The following is a 19,606-nucleotide window of genomic DNA, read 5'->3' as shown; positions in this document are numbered from 1 at the left end:
GCGACATTCTGAGAGGATGGTGAATTAAGTAAACAAGTGAAAAATGCGCTAAGTTTCTTCGGCGCGATCGAGTTTTCTGTACAGCCGCTACAGTGGATAATCAAGGCCACCGAAAATAGATCTATCTTTCGGTGGTCTAGGTATAATGCTGTGTGAACGGCGGCACATTAAACTTTAACCACGGCCCGGTGGTGGCCTATCCTATATCGTTGCCAGAAGCACGATCATGGCTAACTTTAACCTTAAATAAAATAAAAACTACTGAGGAGGCTAGAGGGCTGCAATTTTGTATGTTTGATGATTGGAGGGTGGATGACCACATACCAATTAGCAGCCCTCTAGCCTCAGTAGTTTTTAAGATCTGAGGGCGGACAGAAAAAGTGCGGACAGAATAAAGTGCAGACGGACAGACAAAGCCGGCAAAATAGTTTTCTTGTACAGAAAACTAAAATGCCATGGATGATGATGATGATGATGGTACAGTGAGAGAAGAGGTGAATTACTGTAGAGTGAACAAGGCAGCAGAAATATCTGGGTCTAGGCGAATGCTGTGGACTTGAAAAGGTGCCTGAGGAGGAAAAAGCTTGGATACACGAAGAGATGGCTGAGAAAGTCCCGTATAGAGGTGAAGTGTGGCAGCCGAATGCGAAGGAAAAAAAAAACGGGAAGGAACTGCAGCTGAGAGAATGGTAGGACAAGGCGAAATATAATTATCAATGTTGTTATTACTGAAACCATAGCTGCTTCCACGGCATCTGCTTTGTACAGAGCCAGTCTTGTGCTGGCACGGGCTCTTGCTCCTAGAAGCAGCCCGTAATAATTGAGACACATGATCAACAGGTGTTTACAGCAGGCGGGGGTGTTTACAATTGGGGGGTTGGTTTAGTCAACTGCATTTTGGTTGATTGTGGGCTGGTGACGAAATCCGGAGGCGTTGTGATCTAGGCCTAACCGGTGTTGCGGGCTGGAGGTATGGCTGTTGGCTCTGGTACACGGCACCCTTGGTGTGGTTGGTACTATAGACCGTCCAGGTGAAATACTGTCGGCAACCTGTGCTCTCTCTCTCTCTCTCTCTCCTTCTCCTCTCTTCTTCCCTCCCCTCCTCTCTCTCTATATCTCTCCTTCTCCTCTTCCTCCTCTCTCTCTCTCTTTCTCCTCTCTCTCTCTCCTTCTCCTCCTCCTCTCTCTCTATATCTCTCCTTCTCCTCTTCCTCCTCTCTCTCTCTCTCTCTCCTCTCTCTCTCTCTCTCTCTCTCTCTCTCTCTCCTTCTCCTCCTCCTCTCTCTCTCTCTCCTTCTCCTCCTCCTCTCTCTCTCTCTCCTTCTCCTCCTCCCCTCTCTCTCTCTCTCCTTCTCCTCCTCTCTCTCTCTCTCTCTCTCCTTCTCCTCCTCCTCCTCTCTCTCTCTCTCTCTCTCTCCTTCTCCTCCTCTCTCTCTCTCTCTCTCTCTCTCTCTCTCTCTCCTTCTCCTCCTTCTCTCTCTCTCTCTCTCTCTCTCATGACGGTGTTTGTCGTCGGCTGATTTCTTATATTTCTCCGTATAAAAAGCTTGGCCTTTTTTTTCTTATAGGTTGCCTCCAGAAACCGTAGGGGTCGTCGATCCGGTGTTTGGTCTACAATTTCTGTGCTCTATATAAGCTCAGCTCTCTCTGGTAAGCTCAGCTCTCTCTGGTCTTTTGTTATGATTTTGCAATTAATGGTTAAAAATGGCCCCTTCTTGAAAAGTGGCAGGAGAGACGCTTGGAGAATCTCATTATAATTATTATTATTTAGAAGATGAACTTTATTTATATATAACAAGCACAGAGGGGCCACTGACTAAATTCAAGTTTCCAACGAATATGATGTTTGAATTTCAAGTCAGTGGCCCCTGTGGGCTTGTTTCATATACGAATAGAGTGCATCTTCTGAAGGAGGGATTGGACCCACACGCAGAAATGCACAACCATTCGAGCCAACGACAAAACAAATAGAATTATTACTAACATGGACTACTGGTCATGTTAAGCAGACACAACTGACTTGTTCCTCCTGGTAGGCAATTCTCCAGATCACCTGAACTTGTGCCGAGGCGCATATTTATAACAAACTCTGCAGACGAAAGAAAACGAATTGAATAAATTTTTGTCTGGAGAGATGAACTCACGAGTCCAGCTAAGGCTTTGTGTCACTCACATTCCTGCTGAACCTCCATCCTCCAGTCAACGCCGCCGTCATTGAGCGCCTTCCCAGTGGCAATGAAGTAGTTCCCGACTATCGGGCTCTCTATGTACTGGATGGAGGGCTTGTCAGTCAACGTAAACGTCCCAGGAAAGCCCAAATTTTGGGCCGCCAAGAAGACACTTGCAGACGCCACAAAGAGGCAGAGCTGGAGCCACGCTGGCAACATTTCGCGGTGCTGAAAACATAGAGGAATCGTGAACCTACACGTTATACAAATAGTGCAGTTATTCTTTATAGGTGTTGGCTCTACGCCACAATTCATACCTCAGCTCTGAATCACTGACGAGGCTACTGTGCAGAAAACTCCCATGATATTTTCCGCTCTGTACAGATACACAGAAGGCTCATCAACATGGCACTGAGCCCCTCTACACACACTGAGACTCACCCATATCTTGCATATGCTAACATTTAATGGCTATCAAGCTCATTCCATTTCAGCAACTCTTTAAATAAACTAGCCACCGATTTTGTTTAAATTTCCCCTGATCCTCCCTCCTAACTCTTCCGAATCATACAGTCTTGAAGCTTTCGTTCACCATTCTTTCCACTTGACACAACCGTCTCTAAACACTGGTCCATCTGCTCACCCGTGCTAACCTTTTTACCACTTTCATGTGTATCTCTGTTTCTCACACTTTCAGTTCTCCTCGCACTCCATTTATTTTTCTAGAAGTTTACCTCACCAGCAGCCTTTTTATTCTACCAGCTGATTTCAGTATTCATATTTCACTTCCATAAAGGAGAGTTGGCCCAACAATCTCTTCATACATTCTCTCCTGGGTCTCAAGGATTACTGGAGTCTCTTCCTAACCATTCGGTCGCACTTCTCTCATCCTTTCAACATCTGTTAATTTAACTCCCAAATACCTACAGAAATTGACTGCTTCCATTCTTCAACTGTCCATATTAACACTCTTTGGTCAATCTTCATGTTTTCCATATATCGTCATATTTCACCTTTACTCTCCACCACATTTGGTCTGAGACTTTTCTTCCAAACACTTTGAAACTCTTCCACTAATTTCTACATCTTTTCACTATCCTTAATCAGTATTTTATCATCTAAAAAACATCAACCATTCCAAACTCTTCTCACAAAGTTACAAATTGCACCCAAATCTACTGTCCTTTCTCTGACTTCTTCCATCATCCCATTCATAAAGATAGTAAACAGTGAAAGTGACATAATATATTCTTGTCTCAGACCTACTTTTACACCAAACCAGTCAGTCTCCAGCCTACAAATACTAACACATGCTTCACATCCATCATAAAAACCTTGAATCCTTCTCAGTAACTTACAGCCTTTGTTATACCCCTCTGTGGTGGCGTAGTGCTGAGGTTCTCGCCTACCAGTCGAGAGGACCGGGGCTCAAATCCCGCCGCCCACTGGTGGCTTGGATGGTGCCATTGCATAAACCCGGTAGCCTGCCTACCTAGCAGTCTGAAAAATCGAGAGTGAGTAGGAGAATAGGTACCAGCCCTCAGGCTGGGGTTTAAACAGTGGGCCTAGCGACACACTGACCATGTGTCACAGGCATTGGGACCTGCTCCCCCAAGTGGCTGTCGGCCAAAGAAACAGGAGATCAGTGCCTGCCCTATGAGCCTCACAGAGGCACAGGAGGACTTTAACTTGAACAATGTCATTCACTTTCAGCAACCTCCACATTGCCCTTCTGTCAGTTTCAAAACTGGCATTTTTTTTTTGGTCCATATTTGCCATGCACAGTCTTTTTCCTTTGCTTCAAAACTTCTTGCATAACTTTTTTATTCATAAGTCACATCCTCTTCCTTGTCTAAACCCACACTCTGCTTTCCCTATCAGTTCCCCTGTCACCTGTCTTACTTTCTCAAACAAAATCCTGTCATACGCTTTCCCTGGTACAACTTTGTAGTGGTGTGCTCATGTGACTTTTATCATCTCCATGTCTTAGTTCCTCGTTGGACGGGTCGGTATAGTTCTCGGCTAGCACTCTGCTGGGCCCGCTTTCGAGTCTCCAGCCGGCCAATGAAGAATTAGAGGAATTTATTTCTGGTGATAGAAAATAATTTCTCGGTATGATGTGGTTCGGATTCCGCAATAAGCTGTAGGTCCCGTTGCTGGGTAACCAGTTGGTTCTTAGCCACGTAAAAATAAATCTAATCCTTCGGGCCAGCCCTAGGAGAGCTGTTAACCAGCCCAGTGGTCTGGTTAAACTAAGATAAACTTAACTTTATTCCTCCGGAGACTTTTTCTCTCGCCCAGACACGCCTTGGAACCCAACCAATCTCATAATTCACTCCTTATGTCCTCAAATGTTACCTCGAAAAACATCCTCAGATTGATATCAACAATTTCTATTCTTGCATGATTAAGCCCCGTCTTTCTTCCATCTACCTCGTTCTTTCTTCACCCTATCGACCAAGGGCTGGATTCACTTCAGATATCACCTTCACTTTTCATCTTTAATACTGAAATCAGCTTCATTTTCAGAGCATATAGCCTTCCGACTGAAATTAGAACAATGATAACACAACAGAACCGTATTTTTTGTTGGAAATAGTAAATACTTACATGGCATCATAAATGATTGTGAACACACACACACCCACACAGACACACACGCGCGCACCATATGTACTGGAATTTAGAAGTGAGTAGTAGTGTAATTCAGATACTGATGTTAAAATTATTAATAATAAATTTCCAACAAAAGATTATGATTAAAGATTTTAATTTTAAATTTGACCGCTTTTTATTCGAATGCGCTTCTTCATACGACAGAAGGAGTCATAATATGCTCGCAATTTTCTCGACTTGCAAATATTTGTATAAAGGATGGGGGACTTTATTCCTAATTGTCAAGTGTTCGTTAAGAATCTAATTGGTAACGAATTTCCAACGTGGGTACTCAAAAGACCAATAAATAAATTTGAATGTTAAGTTAGATTTCTGACTAATTTTTTGTCTAAGATGAAATGAATGATCATTTCTGTATTCATATACAGTATATATTGTATATGTAATTATGTAAGCAAATAGTTATGTCCTATAACTCCCCTAACCATCACGACCAACTATTATTATACACTGAGGTACAGTTGGTGTCCTGATGCTTTCAACACAGTAGTGTTTATGATACCGGTAATTAATTGTACATTTTTTTAAATTGAATTAATAAAGAATCTTAAGCCACAGGCCAAGCACTGGTACCTATGAGGTCATTCAGCGCTGAAACTGAAATTAATAGTAAAAGGTTTGAAAGGTGTAACGGGAGGAAAACCTCGCATGCAGTTGCACTGTGAAGCAACTGTTAGGAGAGGGTTGAGGAAAGTGGTACAGAAGAAAGAGAATATGAAAGGAGCCACATTAAAAGAAACGAAAGGGGCTGCAGCTAGGGGCCGAAGGGACGCCGCAAAGATCCTTAAGTAATTTCTACGGAGCGCATGCCATCATGCGTGTCTTAGCGATCGCTGCTCGCATGTTAAGATTAATTTCAAACTACGATCTGGTCCAAAGTCCAGGTGTACCTAAATGCATCGCTGGTGGCTTGGAGGTTTCGCTCCTTAGTGCTCATGTTTTTGTTTACGGTTTATTTCATTTTTTTTTTCACCGATTTACCTTTTTTTAATCTATATATTATGTATTTAACTTACTTGCTTACAATTAACTGCCTTATCTCTTGCGTTTTTCACTGATCTATTCATTCGTGGTATCTATCATCAATAGAAGGCGTGCGTGAGAGAGAGAGAGAGAGAGAGAGAGAGAGAGAGAGAGAGAGAGAGAGAGAGAGAGAGAGAGAGAAAAAATATTTATCAACTTAGATCATTACAACTTCAGCCAGTTATATCAACTGAAAGACCGTTTTTAGTACTGAATTACGTCACTCAAATTCTTAACCATTTCCTATTCATCGTTATATTAACCGAGGTGCGGTTGGATCACTAGCGGATCCAGGGGGGCGGGGGTACCTGGGCACGTGGCCCCCCCGCCCCATGGAAAATAATGACAAAATAATAATATTGGAGATTTAGATAATAATAACATAAATGAGAAATATAAAAATGGGGAAAAAATAAAAAAAATCTATTTTAGAAATATAATACAATTTTGAGAAAAAAAAATAATAATCTTAATGATAATATATACATATACAGTATATATATATATGTACATATATACATATATACTCGTATATGTATATATATATATATATATATATATATATATATATATATATATATATATGCATATACACACATATATATATGTCTGATATGAAAATTGGTGGTCCCCCCCCATCAAATTTTTCTGGATCCGCTAGTGGGTTGGACGGGCTAACACTTGACACTTAACAACAAATAGAGCTAGGAATACCATCTCCATCTATCGTCTAATAAATGGTAGGAATACCATCTCCATCTATCGTCTAATAGATAGCAAATGGAGACTTTCACGAGGTCACGACACCACCATAAGAAAATGCAGGGACGTCTATATTTGCTCTTGCAATCTCACGCTTCTAAGAATATGCTTTTAGTGTCAAGAGGGAATGAAAAAAAAAAACCGTCTCCTCGATTTTAAGTGGCTCAGTTGGTGTGTGCAACATAAAAAACAAGGTATCACAAAATTCTGGCACTGGGGAATAAGTATGTCCCTCATCGCCTGGTGACTGATTGTCTACAGGACTGTTACTCATGGTTGCTTCACAAAGCATGAAAACGTACGTAAAATTTACATATATTATATATATATATATATATATATATATATATATATATATATATATATATATATATATATATATATATATTATATATATATTATATATATATCACCTATATACATTATATATATATATATATATATATATATATATATATATATATATATATATATATATATATATATATATAACACGGTGAAGAGTTTTAACTAAACAGCTCAACGCATCGGGTTTCTTTATTATCACCAACGTTTCGAGACAGTGGTCTCATTTTCAAGGCTAAAAAAGGAAAACCAAAACCATATACATTACAAACTTGTCGTCCAGCAAGATTAACAGAAATCATCGCGTACAATAAGCACTAAGTAACACTAAAAAAAATAGAAAATATGCACAATGTATTTAAGACTAAATAAAAAAAATTTAGGACAAACCTTACAACCCGAGGTTTGGTCACTGAAAGATCTGCCAGTGCGAAAAGGAGTCGAGACGAACCAAGGAAGGAGAAGAGTGGGCGGTCTGAGCAATGCATAATGGAACTGCTGGAGTATTGTTATTAAGGTTGGAGCAAGGTGCTCAATTTTAATGGCCAAGGATAGGAGGTGGTTTTTATCAGGGCTCGATAACATAATCTTAGAATCATCGTAGTTACTTTTGCCTTTGCATAAATGCGTATGGTTTCTAGCTTGCTCCCTGTACGGTAACTAATACCTATGTGTGAATCACACCGTACTTTGAGCAGCCGGCGAGTGCTTATACCCCTTTCTATTCGTTGCCCGAACAGCAAGTATATAAGAAAACGAGGCTGGACAGCATTCAATTAGTCATTTTTCTTTGTTTAGAAAAAATCCACCTTTGGTTTTTGGATTTTTAAAGATGGGTTTAACATCAACTGCTGGGAAATGTTTGCTCATTATCGTCCTTAATTGTGCTACAAATGTGGTATCATAAGTGTATGGGAAGCTGATATAATATTTCAGTTTTGAAGCCAAATGTACCGGAGCTGACGGCTGAGGGTTTCTGTAGTTCTTCATTGGAGGGGTGGGTAGAGCTCTCGACTAGCACGCTGTTGGCTCAGCGTTCGACTCTCCGACCGGCCAATGAAGAATTAGAGGAATTTATTTCTGGTGATAGAAATTCATTTCTCGTCATAATGTGGTTCGGATTCCACAATAAGCTGTAGGTCCCGTTGCTAGGTAACCAATTGGTTCTTAGCCACGTAAAATAAATCTAATCCTTCGGGCCAGCCCTCTCTAGGAGAGCTGTTAATCAGCTCAGCAGTCTGGTTAAATTAAGGTATACTTAACTTGAGGGTTTCTGTAGGGCCCTTCTGACATAACTATAGAAAAGGGCAGTTGGTTAGCAATTGGTCTTAAAGAATCCTGCAGGAAATTAATTTCGCTGTGAAATAAGCTCCACTTTGAAGTCAAGGCCATAGCCCTGTGAGGTAGTGTTCAAAATGAATGGAGTTTGAAATTACGTGAACAGGAACTATAAAAGTTTTGTCCCAAACCTGTAACTGTGGCCTTACGAAAAATTCCCCTGCTGAAATCATATTTGCTCGTATGACCAAGGTATCAGGAAAGTGTATTCTATTATTATTTTCTTTCTCAAATGTAAGTTTTACATTAGTGCGTGAGGCGTTTGCATATTCTAAGAAAGACTCGCAACGATGTTGTTCCCTAAAAAGTATGAATGTGTCGACCGCATATCTACGGTAAAATAGCGGTTTAAGGGACACAGGACAATTGCCCAGCAGTTGGTGCTCAAATTGAACATAAAAATGTCTGCAGAAGCTCAAGCTTCTTCTTGCATGCCACCACCATATATATATATATATATATATATATATATATATATATATATATATATATATATATATATATATATATATATATATATATATATATATATATATATAAAGTGGTGGCATGACCCAATCCCCTATAAAATTGAGCTGTACTCTTGCAGACATTTTTATAGGCCCAAAAGCCACCAGGGACCGCCAGTCTGTTGAGGGCACCCTTGAAGGGAAGGGTCCGACCCAGAGGCTGCTTCCTCGGAGGAAGACAGGTATCCTGCCAGGCTGGGGAAGCGGCAGAGAGACAACACATACTCATCTCTCCTCCATTTTTCTTTACATCAGGCTAGTTACTCTCATTGCCTACATGTTTCCCTTACACCATAAAAATATTTTCACCACTCTCAACTCCCTCCAAATCGTCCCTCCACGAATTTTTTTTCACAAGATTTCTATAATACCCTATCTGCCACATACAGCTTCTACCATTTCCCGTAAGACTTGTCCCATGACCACTTCATGACATGAGCTACACATTCTTTCCGTCTGAACACAGACTTTTTCCCTTATCAAATCGTCTGTTATTTTACCTTCTCATGCACCTTCCGTAGTGCAGTAGGTAAAGTTATGCTCTGGAGTTCTTGCAGCCTCCTTCATCCCCTTTACCTTTATACAAAATGGACAATTATTACTTTCACTTATTCCTATGCAACCTTTACCTCATCCAGATACAGATATACTCTAGTCAGCTTTTCAGTGACTCTCATTGTCATATTGCAACATGACACTTGCAATCCTATCAAGTCCTATGTATGCTAGTCATATATTCAGTGACTCATTGTCATACTGCAACATCACACTTGCAATCCTATCAACTCCTATGTATTCTAGTCAACTATTCAGTGACTCTCATTGTCATGCTGCAACATCACACTTGCAATCCTATCAGCTCCTATATACTCTAGTCAACTATTCAGTGACTCATTGTCATACTGCAACATCACACTTGCAATCCTATCAACTCCTATGTACTCTAGTCAACTATTCAGTGACTCTCATTGTCATACTGCAACATCACACTTGCAATCCTATCAGCTCCTATATACTCTAGTCAACTATTCAGTGACTCTCATTGTCATGCTGCAACATCACACTTGCAATCCTATCAGCTCCTATATACTCTAGTCAACTATTCAGTGACTCTCATTGTCATACTGCAACATCATACTTGCAATCCTATCAACTCCTATGTACTCTAGTCAACTATTCAGTGACTCTCATTGTCATACTGCAACATCACACTTGCAATCCTATCTCCTATGTATTCTAGTCATATATTCTGTGACTCTCATCGTCATACTGCAACATGACACTTGCAATCCTATCAACTCCTATGTATTCTAGTCATATATTCTGTGACTCTCATTGTCATACTGCAACATGACACTTGCAATCCTATCAACTCCTGTACACTCTAGTCATCTATTCAGTGACTGTCATACTGCAACATCACACTTGCAATCCTATCAACTCCCATGTATTCTAGTCAACTATTCAGTGACTCTCATTGTCATACTGCAACACCACACTTGCAATCCTATCAGCTCCTATATACTCTAGTCAACTATTCAGTGACTCTCATTGTCATACTGCAACATCACACTTGCAATCCTATCAACTCCTATGTACTCTAGTCAACTATTCAGTGACTCTCATTGTCATACTGCAACATCACACTTGCAATCCTATCAGCTCCTATATACTTGTAGTCAACTATTCAGTGACTCTCATTGTCATGCTGCAACATCACACTTGCAATCCTATCAGCTCCTTATACTCTAGTCAACTATTCAGTGACTCTCATTGTCATACTGCAACATCATACTTGCAAATCCTATCAACTCCTATGTACTCTGGTCAACTATTCAGTGACTCTCATTGTCATACTGCAACATCACACTTGCAATCCTATCTCCTATGTATTCTAGTCATATATTCTGTGACTCTCATTGTCATACTGCAACATGACACTTGCAATCCTATCAACTCCTATGTATTCTGTGACTCTCATTGTCATACTGCAACATGACACTTGCAATCCTATCAACTCCTGTACACTCTAGTCATCTATTCAGTGACTGTCATACTGCAACATCACACTTGCAATCCTATCAACTCCCATGTATTCTAGTCAACTATTCAGTGACTCTCATTGTCATACTGCAACACCACACTTGCAATCCTATCAGCTCCTATATACTCTAGTCAACTATTCAGTGACTCTCATTGTCATACTGCAACATCACACTTGCAATCCTATCAACTCCTATGTACTCTAGTCAACTATTCAGTGACTCTCATTGTCATACTGCAACATCACACTTGCAATCCTATCAGCTCCTATATACTCTAGTCAACTATTCAGTGACTCTCATTGTCATGCTGCAACATCACACTTGCAATCCTATCAGCTCCTATATACTCTAGTCAACTATTCAGTGACTCTCATTGTCATACTGCAACATCATACTTGCAATCCTATCAACTCCTATGTACTCTAGTCAACTATTCAGTGACTCTCATTGTCATACTGCAACATCACACTTGCAATCCTATCTCCTATGTATTCTAGTCCTATATTCTGTGACTCTCATTGTCATACTGCAACATGACACTTGCAATCCTATCAACTCCTATGTATTCTAGTCATATATTCTGTGACTCTCATTGTCATACTGCAACATGACACTTGCAATCCTATCAACTCCTGTACACTCTAGTCATCTATTCAGTGACTGTCATACTGCAACATCACACTTGCAATCCTATCAACTCCCATGTATTCTAGTCAACTATTCAGTGACTCTCATTGTCATACTGCAACACCACACTTGCATTCCTACTAACTCCATCTATATAAGGCCTTATCTTCCGCAAGCGTTTTCAAACTTACCCTGACCCCTTCCAGTTGGCTCTCAGTTCAACAATTCTTCAAAGTACTCACTCCATCGACCTCATTTTTCCGGACAGTATCCTCTCTATTCACATCTAATACTTTGAGACCCATTTGCTCATTACTCTTTCTCTGCATTCACCTTCGCACAGCACAACCTTTTCTTCATGGTGTCCTAACTCATCTTCTCCACTTCTTTTATAACGTCTTCTTTCTCTTTCTCGCCTTTTTCTCATGCTACCACCCACTGTCTGTATACCTTGTTCCAGCCTTCCTAAATCCACAAATGCTTCCTGCTGCCTTCATATACGCCTTTAGTTCGTCTTTATTGTCACCTCTTCTTCTCCCTCTTACACTTCCACCTGTCACTTTTGCTTCAGTCAGATAATGATCAGACATACCACACACTCCTCCTCTTCCTCTCACCATTTACACCCACCAACTTGTTATACCATCTACTCTGAACAACTACCATCTCTAAAGGGAGAGACCTATGCTTTAGCAAGTTTTATTATACACTGATAAATCTAAATAACTTCAGTATATGACATTCAGAAGGCCTGGTGCCTTTTGCCAACGTACCTTTGAGACCTGTCGCTTGTAGATCGACCGTGTTATGGAAATCAGATGGCACCAAGTTCCAGAAGAAGCCAAGTTCACCTCCCTCGAGGAGCGGAGATACTGCTTGCCTGAGCAGGCAGTTCCACTCCAGGGTCTTTCAAAAGCCATGCCAATCGATAGTTGCGCTCTGCACGTGGCTTCGTTTGCAGATGACCTTTTTTTTTTATTTTTTATCTTTTTTTTTAAAGTTGGTGAGCTGTCAAAATGTCACGGTGTCCAGGACCACCCGCCTTCTTTTAATTTCCCATCAAACTGTAGGGTTGCTTATTTGTTAACTTTTCTAATTTCCATCTTCTTCGAATATGGGCATTCCATGCAGTAAAAACTTTTTAATGTAAAACTGAACAAACTTTTTTTCTTGTTCAATATGAATGAGTGTCTATTTTGAATAATAATAATAATAATAATAATAATAATAATAATAATAATAATAATAATAATAATTATTAATGTTCCATCTTCTTCGAATATGGGCATTCCATGCAGTAAAAACTTTTTAATGTAAAACTGAACAAACTTTTTTTCTTGTTCAATATGAATGAGTGTCTATTTTGAATAATAATAATAATAATAATAATAATAATAATAATAATAATAATAATAATAATAATAATAATAATATTAATATTCCATCTTCTTCGAATATGGGCATTCCATGCAGTAAAAACTTTTTAATGTAAAACTGAACAAACTTTTTGTCTTGCTCAATATGAATGATTGTCTGTTTTGAATAATAATAATAATAATAATAATAATAATAATAATAATAATAATAATAATAATAATAATAATAACAATAATAACAATAATAATAATAATAGAGAATTTTGAGGGATTTGATTTTGGAACTGACATATTCACTGTGGTGAATAAAAAGCAAATAATTTGTTGAGGACGTGGTAATGCACGGGCTCAGAAACGATACAGCGAAAGTGATATATAAAAATGACAAAATTCTTCTCGTACAAAGTGGTGCTGATGGAAATTTTCATTTACTGCTCGTGGCATGCTTGCATAAAATGAAATTTCTGTCTGTCTATCACTCTCTTTTCTATACATACAAACGTCTATCTATCTAACTAAACTAACTTCTACCTATATATATATATATATATATATATATATATATATATATATATATATATATATATATATATATATATATATATATATATATATATATATATATACATATATATATATATATACATATATATATATATATATATATATATATATATATATATATATACATATATATATATATATATACATATATATATATATATGTACGCGTATGCTGATGGACAATTAAGATTCACTTCTCTTGCTCATATTTATTTTACTGGGGGGGGGGGGAGAAGAGTTGTTTAGAAATTTTCTGCAGATCTTCCTGACAAAATTAGCAGGAAAACAGTTGTTTTTTTTTAAATAATTTGCTAAGAACTGGGACAAGTTTCACAAGGAATACAAATTCTTGGCAAATCATTTTAAAACTGTTTTCCTGCTAATTTTGTCAGTAAGATTTGCCGCAAATTACAAAACAATTTCTTCTCCCCGCCAATAAAATACCCTACTGTACCAAAACTGGAATTTTATGCCAGCTTCCCCTACGTCTGTGATAGTTCTTTCAGAAGAAAATTTATTCAGTTAATACGAGAACATTTTCCTGCAGTAAAAGTTGATCTGATTCCGAAAAATCCCTCTGTTTCAGTACAAGGATCGTCTGGGCCCTCAATTGGGCTCGCCAACCCTCCCGGAATCGACGGGATTCTCCCGTATTCCTGTGTATTCCCCCGTCTCCTGCAATGGTTTCAAAACCTCCCGGAATTTTAGAAAATATCATGCTTTAAGTAAAATGTTATTTCCATTTTTAAAAAAATTTTAGATAGGGCCAAAGAAAAAGTGTAATATATATGTGTGTGTGTGTGTGTATATATATATATATATATATATATATATATATATATATATATATATATATATATATATATATATATATATATATATATATATATATATATATATATTTTTGTATGTGTGCAGTATGTGCATAAATTCAATTGTCTATCTCCTGGATTTCTAGATCAGGTAGTTGGTAAGCCTAGTCCTTTCATGTCCTCTTGCGTGGTGTATACATACACTTGCCCCAGGTGTAACTCGGGAACTTCCGTGGGATCCACATGGAGGCTCCTCAAGGTAAGCATCGATTGTCACTGAGGGGGTCGGTTCCCGGACAGGCAGCAGACTTTCACGAACCCGGAACATTCTAATACAAGAACGCGCTCTAAAACCTGTTAAATTTATAGTGAGAATAAAGATTTTAAAATCATCGGGCAAGAATTTGCCATTTTAAGAGTCCTCACTGATCAAAGAACCGGTTCCCCCTTTAAACACGCAGTCATCAGCCACTCCCCTTTTCTTGACTTGAGGTATATTATTCTCTTCGTTTCTTTCATCCTCAGACCAGGAGCGATCGTGTCTGCGAAGCGCTCTGCGTAAAAGTGCCTGACTTGAGCGGTGTTCAAGGTGAATAGGAAGAAGAGGAATGAAAAGGAGAAAATAAATACCGTAGAAATTAAATCAAGTAGAGGGAAGGTCAAACTATCATACGAACATTGTCTCATAATTATCGAAGCAGCAAGTCAAGATGGAACTCTAAAGAAAATTCTGGAGAAGGATGAGTCAACCCAAATCGAGAGAGGGAGTCAGCAACCTGCGGACATTGCTCTAGGGAGGTTGATGAGGAAGGAACTTACTGTGAAATGTGTGACACACGGTACGAGGCCTGATACATACCCATACTTCGTAGTGATAACATATTGTATATCTGTAATAACTGCAAGAGGCCTGAACAAAGAACACACAAAAAACTCATTGAAGATGAACTTGAAGAAATAAAAGAAAACACACAGATATTAACAAAGTGGATTAAGGATTCGGCCCAGAAAACTAGCGACGTAAAGATCAACATAAATGAAATCCAAAACAAAATTGACAGTGTTGATAAAGATGTAAAGACCGTGACAAACATGGACAAAAGTTATGCTGAATCACTAAAGACAAAAAAAAAAGATGCTTCTGATCAAATCTACAAACGAAGAGAGCACAGCAATAAATGAAAAGTGACAAATTATGAATAAAATAACGGCGCCAGTTGAACAGGTTAAAACAACAAGAGATGGACACTTACTTGTAAGATTTCCAGACAGGAAAAACTTAGAAAAGGCAAAAATGGAGATTCAGAATATCAACAATATATCAGTAAATGAGAAGGGTACACTTAAACCAAAAATAAAAGTAGTCCATGTCCCGGAGGATGAAGATGACATTGTCGATAACATTGTAAAGAAAAATCCATGGATAGGTAGCCTTATTTCTGAAAATGACGACCTAAAAATTGTAAAGGAAATGATAGCCAAAGATGACAAATCTAAACACTATATCATCAAATGCACACCACAAATACGAAAGGCTATCTATGATAGAGGTGACAAATTGTTTACCCTGTATAGCCGTTGCAAAGTACACGACTGTTACATGCCCCATCTATGCTATAAATGTCATGAATTTGGTCATAGCGCAGCAAATTGTAGAAATGACCAAGCTTGCCCTAGATGTGGTGAAAATCATAAATCCATTGAATGTGCTAGTAGCATCTTCAAGTGTAAAAATTGTGTAGAGAAAGGCCATAGTGATACTAAACACAAAACATATGATGGCAATAAGTGCACAGTATAATATGTGTCAAAGTTGAAAAATAATACGGGCCATGGCTTCGACTAATAATCTTCTATGCAATTAATAAACACAGTCCGTAGGAAATAAAACTAACACTATCAGAAATCTTATAAATGATCACAATCTAGATATAAGCATGCTAACGGAGACTTGGCTAAGCAATAATTTAAGTGATTATTCTAAGTAAAGAAAATGACGCCAGGGGCTCACAACTTTTAACATGTACCGAGAAAAAAAAGAGGTGGTGGAGTGGGAATCTTTGTCAAAAAAGTGTACAAAGTATCTATACTGAACCAAAATGTGTTCAGTACATTTGAATACATCAACACCAAAATTACACATAAACAAACACACACAAATCATAAGTTTATAAACCACCAAGCACAAGTAAGGGATCATTACTAGAGGAATTCAGTGACTTCCTCGACTTGCTAGCTGATAACAAAAAATATACTAATTTGTGGTGACTTCCACCTATATCTGGATGATAATGATGACAAATATGTCAGAGTTTATAGAGTTACTTGAAAGCCACGACCTCGTAAATGTGAAAAAACCGACACCATTATTGAACCATACAAAACAAAAACAACAAGGTTGTGAGTGACATACAAGTTGAGCCTGAATGCGTGATATCTCCAATACATAAACTAGTTATATTTAGTATAAATATCTAGGAAAGGTTATACACTGAAAAAAAAAACCATCACTTACAGAAACAAAACTAACTTGAAAGGTGATGAATTTATTGTTGAGAGCATAAAGAAAATAAAGAGAAACAAGCCAGGAGTGCAGGTATAATTCGAGGAATACCTTGACAGGTGACCAAGTATGTGTAAACTGTTTTACATTCTATAGCAAAAGTATATTGGCATCAAGTTACAACGATGAATGTCCAGAAGTAACAAGGCAAATAATAGTTAAAGAAAGTGCCAAATGGTTTAACAGTGAATTACGTGAAGCTACGAAAAAGAAAAGAAAATGGAAGGTCTATGGAAAAGATCGAAAGAATCAAGAAGTAGTGAAAATTGGTCACTGGACAAAACAGCTACAAATCATTACAACGACTTGATTATGAAAACCAAGAAAATATGTTACAATGAAATGTTTAGTGTAGAGAAAAGTCCCCCAAAAATCCATGACCATTTAGCCGGAATATTGGGAGTCAAGAAAGAAACAGGTCTACCTGATATAACTAGTGACTACAAAAACATGGCCAATAACTTCGCGAACTACTTTGAAGAAAAAATTGAAAGAATCTGTCATAGTTTGGATAAGATCCCTCCTGATCACCCGGTGATCGCAAGGAGAAATAGCAAATTCAGTAAGTTCAAAGAACTGAACATGAATGACTTTGACAATATGATGAGAAAAGTAAAAAACACCTATTGTGAAAATGACCCGTTTCCCAAAAGTGACATAAAAAGAGGCAAAAACTTTGATCAGTTGCTGGAGCTATTTTTTGATATTGTCAACATGAGTCTAGCACAGGCATCTTTCCCAAACAGTGAAAAGCTTGCTTGTATAAAGCCGGCCTATAAAGGAAAAGGCGATAAAGAAAATCTAAGCTTCTATAGACCAATACCGAACCTATCGCACTTATCAAAACTTATGGAAACGGAAGTTCACAAACAAATATGGAAACACTTGAAACAACTCAACGTTATAACTGATGATCAGTCAGCTTACAGAAAAACCACTCAGCAGAGACTACATTGTGTGCAATTATAAATGATATGGTAGAAATTATAGCAAATGGAAAGTGTGGCATCCTGGTTAAGCTTGACCTAAGAGCAGCATTTGACACAGTTAACCACAATCTACTGCTTGAAGACCTGAGATCAGTAGGCATCGAAGATGACGTACACAAATGGTACTAAAGCTACTTAGAAAATAGGAAGGTTACAGTGGTTATATCGAATGTGAAATCAGAAAAGAAAAGCCTAACAAAAGGAGTGCCCCAGGGCAGCGTTCTGGGTCCACTGCTATTTAGCATTTACACAATTGAATGATCTAGGATTCTAAATATGCACAAGGTTAAGTATAAACTGTATGCTGATGATACGCAGTTCTATTTTCCTGTTGAAGCGGTAGAAGACACCATTAGTAAAATTGATGCGGTAATGAGATATAAAAAAAATGGACGTCAGCGAAGAAACTGAAACTTAATGAAGACAAAACTAAGTGTATGCTATTTGGATCTGACAGTGCACTACGAAAATATAACAATTCAAAAGAATAACTATTGGTTCGTCAACAATAAATATTGTAGCAGCAATGAGGAACTTAGGAGTATTTACTGACAACAAATTGTCGATGAAGAACCGTATATTGCATATTACAAAAACCTGTAACTATCATATTAGAAACATTGCATTCATTAGAAAATACCTAAACGAAGATACTCTGAAAACAGCAGTTTTCAACTAAATACTTTCAAGGCTTGACTACTGCAACGTTATATACTAAGGTCTCCCTAACTACCTACTATGAAAATTGCAAGGAGTACAAAATGGAGCCGCCAGGTTAATAAAAAGGACTACGTTCCTGTGACAGAATAACCCAAGCACTAATTCAGCTACACTGGCTCCCAGTAAAAGCTAAAATATCAAATATTACTTACAGTTTTAAAGCACTAAAATATGATGAACCAACATATCCGAGAAACCGCTTAAGCTTCTCTAGACCCGAAATGAATATTGTAATTAGACATGCAAGTGAAGCATACAGGTTATTTGAACCTAGAACAAATTGTAAGGCAGGCAACAGAGCATTTGAACACTGCGCACCAAGACTATACAACAAAATACCGCCTGAAATGAAGAGCATACGAGAAGAATGTAAATTTAAAAAGGAACGAAAGACTCTCCTATTCTGCAGGAGCTACGATACAAACGAGAAAACTCTGAAAGACAATTGCAACATATAAGAAGCACCTTATTTTGAAAACGTACATGGGCCCGCCAGAGATTGAATTATCCCTACGGAGGGCTGTACATAAAACCAAACAAAGTGAACAAAGTGGTGGAAGGTTGGTCCAATAAGATGTCTTACTTTGTAAATTGAAATGTATCGTGATTTTTAAGAAATGGTGTAATTTTAAATGGCAAAAAATTTACATTTGTTTTATGCTAATTGCGTGTTGTTGTTATCTTTTTTACAGCCCTTGAAAATGTAATCATGGGAAAATTACGAAACGTCGGGAAATAAATATGAACAAGAGGGGTGAATCTTAGTTTGTCCATCAGCATACGTGTTGTATATGACGGGTATGCCACTCCACATGAAATATAATATATATATATATATATATATATATATATATATATATATATATATATATATATATATATATATATATATATATATATATATATATATATATATATATATATATATATATATATATATATATATATATATACATATACATGCACACATACACACATATATATAATATATATATATGTATATATATAGACTTATACATATATATATTTTTCAGTATTTGTTGAGGGTCATAATGCATTAAGCCATCAATTTTACAGGGGTCTGGATTG

Source organism: Macrobrachium rosenbergii, chromosome 13 (assembly GCF_040412425.1).
Source record: "Macrobrachium rosenbergii isolate ZJJX-2024 chromosome 13, ASM4041242v1, whole genome shotgun sequence".
Taxonomy (NCBI): Eukaryota; Metazoa; Arthropoda; class Malacostraca; order Decapoda; family Palaemonidae; genus Macrobrachium; species Macrobrachium rosenbergii.
The sequence above is the reverse complement of the archived record's forward strand: the minus strand, read 5'-3'. Positions refer to the sequence as shown.